We start from the raw sequence: 7,999 nt of genomic DNA on the forward strand, positions 1-7,999 counted from the left end.
TGGGGTGGAGTCTTTTTGGGAGCTGAGTAGGTGGTGGTGCCACAAGGGCGTTTGAGGGCAGCGGAAGGGTGAGTGGTGACATGCAGGACAGGAGCAACAGGGAGGTGGTGGGAAGTGGCAGGACGCAGGAGCCGGCGCCAGAGATGGCGATGGTGAAAGTGATGGCGATGATGGAGATGACGGTGATGGCGAAGGCGAGGGGGAGAGCTGGGCATGGGCAGTGGCCTGTCGGGCCACCACCCTAGCGGGAGCTGCAGTGACGGGCTGGGGGGAGTGGGGGGGAAGGATCAGAGGCGGAGGCGCGGGAGGAAGAAGCTGGGGAGGGGGCGACGAAGAGCGACGCCAAACGGAGAGTGAGAAAGGGAGGGATGGAGAGAGGGGGGGGGGCGATTGGGCACACCATGTAATGGTGGTGGTGGCAGCGGAGGGGTAAGTATAAACTATTGCGGTGGTGGTGGTAGTGGTAGTGGTGGTGGGGGCTGACATGATGACAGGTAGGAACTAAGACACTACAGGAAAACCGGGGACGGACGAATACGGACGAAGATGGGGGCCGAAGTCCCACGCGGCTGGCGCTAGTGACTGCTGGCAGGAACGCCGCAGCTGCTGCTGCCGTGGACGGGGCCGCCGCCGCCGCCGCCGCCACCGCTGCTGCTGGCTGGACCGCTGCTGGCTGGCTGGCTGGCTGAACCGCTGCTGCTATCTACTGGCTGGCTGGCTGGCTGGCTGCCTGGCAACTGCAAACCTACCACTTCGATTAGTGACAGAAATCACGAATCGAAGGGCGGTACTCGTTGCGAGGTACCGCCGGAGATGCCGATGTGCGGACGAGCCCCGACCTTTATAGCGCTTCGGCGGATGAGTACCTCGGAACTATTTTGCATCATGTGGTTGACTTGTGAAAATAGTTCCGAGATCTGCAGCAACATCTTCCTTATGTTTATGTGGGCCGGTAGTGGTCCCTGGTGGCCGCTGGTGTCTTTGCTGTGGTGTTGTTGTTGTGCTTGTTGCTGTGGCCATTCATCTATATTGCCTGTCGGTTGTGTAGTGCTTCGGTGTGCCTGCAAAGGCGGGCAACCCGCGGCTGCAGGCTGTCAGTTTGGTTGCTGATACTCTTGGCACCGTGATGTCTGGTGGAGAAGGCCACAGCAAAAGGGAATCAGTGGTTGGGAAGGGAGTTAGACAGGGTTGTAGCCTATCCCCGATGTTATTCAATCTGTATATTGAGCAAGCAGTAAAGGAAACAAAAGAAAAAAATTGGAGTAGGAATTGAAATCCATGGAGAAAAAAAAAATCTTTGAGGTTAGACGATGGCATTGTAATTCTGTCAGAGACAGCAAGGAGCTGGAAGAGCAGTTGAACGGGATGGACAGTGTCTTGAAAGGAGGATATAAGATTCCCATCAACAAAACCAAAATGAGGATAATGGAATGTAGTCGAATTAAATCAGGTGAATTAGATTAGGAAATGAGATACTTAAAGTAGTAGATGAGTTATGTTATTTGGGGAGCAAAATAACTGATGACGGTCGAAGTAGAGAGGATATAAAATGTAGACTGGCACTGGTAAGGAAAGCGCCTCTGAAGAAGAGAAATTTCTTAACATCGAGCATAGAGTTAAGTGTCAGGAAGTCTCTTCTGAAAGTATTTTTATGGGGTGCAGTCATGTATGGAAGTGAAACATGGACAATAAATAGTTTATACAAGAATAGAATAGAAGATTTCGAAATGTGGTGCTACAGAAGAATGCTGAAGATTATATGGGTAGTTCATGTAACTAATCAGGAGGTTCTGAATAGAATTGGGGGAGAAGAGGAATTTGTGGCATAACTTGACTTGAAGAAGGGATCGATTCGTAGGACATGTTCTGAGGCATCAGGGGATTATCAATTTAGTACTGGAGGTAAACGTGGAGGGTAAAAGTCGTAGAGGGAGACCAAGAGGTGAATACACTAAGCAGATTCACAAGGATGTAAGTTGTAGTAGTTATTCGGAGATGAAAAAGCTTGCACGGGATAGAGTAGCATTTAGAGCTGCATCAAACCAATCTCTGGACTGAAGACAATAATAACAACAATCGCTTTCCACCTGCATCATAGTTTTTTCGGAAGGAACGGTAAACGATTCCCGTGAAAGCCGTACCGTAAGCTGCTTTCCATGTCGACGGTTTTGCTACACTGTGTTAGGCTATGTGTTGCGTTTATGTGTTTTTGTATTTTTGTCCATCCCCTGTAATACTACTACGTTAGGTACTACAGTTTGCTGCATTTCAACCCACACAGTTACCACTATTTTAGGCCAACTATTTAATCACGCACCACGATATGCGAAGGTACTGAAACTGTGATAAAAATCAGTTATCATGAACCCCTCGCATTGCTTTACTTGATGAAAGACTTGCTAAGATACAAGGACAACTTGTTTGCGATAAAAGGCGCACGGTTGGAAGGAGTGCAGGGACCTCCGGTAGGTCATTTCGGCTCGCTGAATTGCATTGCCGGAGCACTCGGTGAAGCATTACGCATTGTAGTGGTCTCTCCATGAAACTATGCTCACAAGCGTCTTCCAGGGACTCTAGTGAAGTTGGGTAGCTGAGTGATTCCTATGTATTTGGAAGAGCTTCGTCTACACTGTACCTTAGTAATCTAGTATCTATTACTAATACTAAATAATGACAGAAGACAATTAGAGGAGAGAAGAGGAAGAGATCACCGTCTCCACCGGACCTCTGGTGCAGTGTAAGATTTGCGGTGTAAATTGGAATGAACATCGAGCCTTGAGTTTCGCAATGACAAACCACCTAACCTTCACTCCAGATGTGGCTTGGAGGCTTACTTACACTGATGTAACTACAGTACTGTCTTTTAATTGAAATAAATTGTTGTAGCTTCGTCATAAGTTGCATTGAGAAGTATCTGATTTTTACTTCTTGATGGTGACTGTGTCCATTTTTACACCATCCGCACTGTAAGTGTGACAAATGCAAGCGATATCCCATGTATAGAACCTGCCCTTGCAGTAATCGAAGAGGTATATGGTCGACTTAACAGCAGCAAATTACACCACATAGGTCGGACATTAGAGAAACACTCATACTTCAAATTTTTTATGTGCATCTATATATGACGGTAGTATCTGTTCCCGAAACAACGGCTACCGTTGATGACCATGCACCTTTGCTAGAATGAAATGATAATTAAATGGACACCCTAGCTGCAACCAGGCGTTGATATACTTCATTGGGGAAATGTTGAAAATGTTTGCCCGGACCGGGGCTCGAAACCGGGATCTCCTGCTGTAATGAGTATGATGGGCAAACATCTATTAGGCGCACTACGAATGTAGTGGTGTGGACATGTTCGGAATGTGCGTCTCACGGGGAGCGTGCAAGGGATAAGTCCCTGCATGCGCACTATTCTCTGTGCCCCCGGTGGCTCAGATGGATAGAGCGTCTGCCATGTAAGCAGGAGATCCCGGGTTCGAGTCTCGGTCGGGGCACGCATTTTCAACATGTCCCCAATGAAGTATATCAACGCCTGGTTGCAGCTAGGGTGTCCATTTAATTATCATTTCAGCTATGTGCATCTCATAGGCTACACACCATGCGTGGAACCACTGTCAATGTCGTTTCACCACTGCAGTATGAACAGGTGATGATTGTGTCAGCACAGAAACAACCTATATCACGCTATCGTTATGGAAAAAAAGGAGGATAGAGTCACATTCCGTTACATTAGGCGTCGTTACAATGTGATCCATTTGACTTTCAATCAGTTACAGCAATTATCAGGAACACTGGTTGTCGTAATCGATGATAAAATCTCATAATAGATAACGTTGATGTGGAAAGCAAAGTTTTCTTCTTCCCTTTTCGTCTACGCTCCAATCTGGCTGCTTAGGCGCCTATTTAGAAAAGATCTTCAGTTTGTTTTCTTACAAATCTGTCCGCCTGCTTAGCTGAGTGATAACGAGCTTTCCTACCATGCAGCGGGACCGGGTTCCATTCCCCGTCGAACCGGCTCGTGGACTGGATGCTATGTTGTCAGCATCATCATCATATCATCTCCGACGCGCATGTCTCCCACTGTGGCGTCACCAGAAATATGACTTGCAGCCGGCGACCAAACTTCTCCTGAAGGGGCCTCCCGTCCTGCAAAGCCTAACAATCATTTCATTTCATTGCAAATACGATAGATTATCACTTCTAGCTCTTTTCTAACCCCATGATGCAGTTACAGACTGCGCCATACTGAACAGATGTACGTTTGGAACTTCCTGGCGGATCAAAGCTGTGTGCCAGACCGAAACTCGAACTCGGTTCCTTTGTCTCTCGTGGGCAAGTGCTCTAGCAATTGAGATACTTAACCAAGACTCACGAACCTCCTCACAGCTTTACTTCCGCCAGTATTTCATCTCCTAGCTTCCAGACTTCACGGAAGTACTCGTGCGAAGCTTCCGCGATTAGCAGTCCTGGGAGAAAGAATATTGATGAGACACGGCTTAGCGACAGCCTGGGAGATGTTTCCTGAATGAAATTTTCGTAACAGCACCACTCCACTGGAGAAGGAAAAATTGGTTCAAATGGCTCTGAGCACTATGGGACTTAACATATGTGGCCATCAGTCCCCTAGAAATTAGAACTACTTAAACCTAACTAACCTAAGGACATCACACACATCCATGACCGAGGCAGGATTCGAACCTGCGACCGCAGCAGCAGCGCGGTTCCGAACTGAAGCGCCTAGAACCGCTCGGCCACAACGGCTGGCACTGGAGAGGAAAAACTCATTGTAGAGTCAGATTTTTTCATGCGGAGCCAAGAAATGGGTACTATTGTTGTTCAAGCTGGGCCGCATCAAAGCAGGTAGAAGACTGATGGCCAAAAAACTTGAATATGATAATTACTACAATTAACATGGTTCTCCACCAGACATTAGATCCCCTAAGAGAAGCAGTGGTGACTTCACTATATGGATGACACGTTCTCTGAATTGGGCTACTTTCATGTCATGCGCATAGTTAAAGTCGCAGCATGAAGCTGCAGGATCTGACTCAAAATTTACCGCAAATGGTACTCACCCGCCATTGTTGTTGCAGCGGAATATGGAATTTCAGTACGATCGAGATCAAATCGTGAGTTCTCGCCGCCACTTACGTGCTAGATGGTTCAAATGGCTCTGAACACTATGGGACTTAACATCTGTGGTCATCAGTCCCCTAGAACTTAGAACTACTTAAAGCTAACTAACCTAAGAACGTTACACACATCCATGCCCGAGGCAGGATTCGAACCTGCGACCGTAGCGGTCATGAAGTTCCAGACTGAAGCGCCTAGAACCGCACGGCCACACAGGCCGGCTACGTGCTAGATATTCGCGAATATCAGGCGAAAGTGAATGTCGTGCTGCTGCTGCGATAAAACAGCAATAAATGCGAACGTGGCAGCAAGACATTTTACCATGTGCGCCAGGAAATCCTAAACATAAATTAACTGAAACAACTAGTGGAAGTTATTAATGCATGTCTTCGAATTGTATATTATGTGATCAAAATTATCCGCACACCGCCAAAAACATACGTTTTTCATATTAGGTGCACTGTTCTGCCACCTATTGCCAGGTATTCCATATCAGCGGTCTCAGTTATCATTAGACATCTTGAGCAGGGTGGGGCGCTCCGCAGAACTCACGGACTGCGAACGTGGTTAGGTGATTGGGTGTCACTTGTGTCATACGTCTGTACGCGTGATTTCCAGACTCCTAAACATCCCTAGGTCCACTGTTTCCGATGTGATAGCGAAGTGGAAACGTGAAAGGACACGTACAGTACAAAAGCGTACAGCCCGACCTCGTCTGTTGACTGACAGACACCGCCGACAGTTGAAGAGGGTCGTAATGTGTAATACACAGGCATCTATCCAGATCATCACACAGGAATTCCAAATTGCATCATGATCCACTGCAAATACCATGACAGTTATGCTGGAAGTGAGAAAACTTGGATTTCATGGTCGAGCAGCTGCTCGTAAGCCACATATCACCCCAGTAAATGTCAAACTACGCCTCGGTTGGTGTAAGGAGCGTAAACATTGGACGATTGAACAGTGGAAAAACGTTACGTGGAGTGACGAATCACGCTACGCAATTTGGCGATCCAATGGCAGGGTTTGGCTATGGTGAATGCTCGGTCAACGTCATCTGCCAGCACAGGCCTACATTAATGTTTTAAGCGCCTTCTTGCTTCCCACTGTTAAAGAGCAATTCGGGGACGGCGATTGCATCTTTCGACACAATGGAGCACCTGTTCATAATGCACGGCCTGTGACGGAGTGGTTACACGACAATAACATCCCTGTAATGGACCGGGCTGCACAGAGTCCTCACCTGAATCCTACAGAACAGCTTTGGATTGTTTTGGAACGCCGACTTCGTGCCAGGCCTCACCGACCAACATCGATACCTCTCCTCAGTGCAGCACTCCGAGAAGATTGGGCTGCCATTCCCCAAGAAACCTTCTAGCACCTGATTGAACGTATGCCTGCGAGAGTAGAAGCTGTTATCAAGGTTAAGGGTGGGAAAACACCATATTGAGTTCCAGCATTACCGATGGAGCGTGCCACGAACTTTTAAGTCATTTTCAGTCAGGTGTCCGGATACTTTTGATTACATAGTGTAGCTCTGACGTTAACAAATCTGTTGCATTGCAGGTGTTTACTGCAGGAGTAAACGGGTAGCTTCTACAGTTATTCGCAATCAGAAAGTTAAGAGAACACAGACGAACATTTTCTCAGGTAACCATCCAAAAATCTCAAGTTCGTCTGATTAAACTGTGAAAGGCTACAAAGTTTAAGTGGTTGTGTATATTTCTAAAATCGATCTCAACCACATTTGTAAGTTGAGCTACTGCAAGGAAGCTAGTTGTGCCACAGACTGACAATTGGAATTTTTAGTGTCAGAACTAAAATTTAATATACAGGACTACTATAAATGATTCATTCATTTTCAGAGCTGTATACTTTCCAAAGTATTACGTGTACAACTGTGACTGATGCAGGAATAGAACCGTAAACTTAGCAAGTTGGCATTCTGAACATTGCTAGTGTTCTATGAGTGTCGTGAGAACTAGCTGAGTTTACGGTCCAAGCGATAGTCACGTTCATTTTGTGCCTTATGGCAATATTCTGTAACTATTCATCACAGAAGCATTGATTTGTTGTCTGACCGGTTCCAGTATTCTGGGCAATGGGGATACTTAAAAGCAGTCCTAAATGTACACCCAAAGGAAAAAGTCAAAAGTCATTAGGTCAGTCAACGTGAGGGGCCAAGGGAAAAGAGCAACATCATCATCACCACTACGCCCGACATGGAAGTTCATCATTTACGCACCACTTAACATCGACGCTCCCATCAGGGGGAAAAAAATTGGGAAATTTGTGGTAAGGATTATGGGACCAAACTGCTGAGTTATCTGCCCCTAGACTTAGGCACTAATTAATCTAACTACAACTACCTTATTCTAAGGATAACACACACACCCAAGCCCGAAGAAGGACTCGAACGTCCGAGCCGCGCGAACCGTTACAAGACGCCATGGACCGAATGGCTACCCCGCGCGGTTCCCATCAGGGAGACCCCCTGTCTTTTGGAAGATGAAAATTTCGGAGTCAGCAGTCAGTAGTGGAAACAACAATTGTAACACATCAAGTTATTCGGTAACCATCAAAGTCTTCTCACAGATCGAAAGCAGCCCATAGAGCTTCGTGTGTGCCATTCCACAGAAAACGTTAACTTCCTCGAATCTCATTCATGCGCCACTGTGTCCCTGAGGAAGTCAGTAGCCAACACTCTCACATTGTGGCGGTAACCTTTTCAGACAAACGGAAGGTCTCGCGCGTTTCAACACACAAAAAACTGTTTTCTTGCATTGTCGCCATTTTGTCAAGGCACTGCTCTCGTAGCGTCGCTAATGGATGCAATCCAAACTCGGTGAGTTTACGGTTC

General features: G+C 46.9%; 1 non-coding gene across 1 annotated transcript; it reads left to right on the forward strand.

Moving 5' to 3' along the window:
* The first annotated feature begins 3,422 nt into the window (after window positions 1-3,422).
* On the forward strand, window positions 3,423-3,497 carry Trnat-ugu. The gene has a single exon. It is a non-coding gene; the product is annotated as a tRNA-Thr (tRNA).
* The last annotated feature ends 4,502 nt before the right edge of the window (window positions 3,498-7,999 follow it).

Source organism: Schistocerca americana, chromosome 2 (genome assembly GCF_021461395.2).
Source record: "Schistocerca americana isolate TAMUIC-IGC-003095 chromosome 2, iqSchAmer2.1, whole genome shotgun sequence".
In the NCBI taxonomy this organism is placed as follows: domain Eukaryota; kingdom Metazoa; phylum Arthropoda; class Insecta; order Orthoptera; family Acrididae; genus Schistocerca; species Schistocerca americana.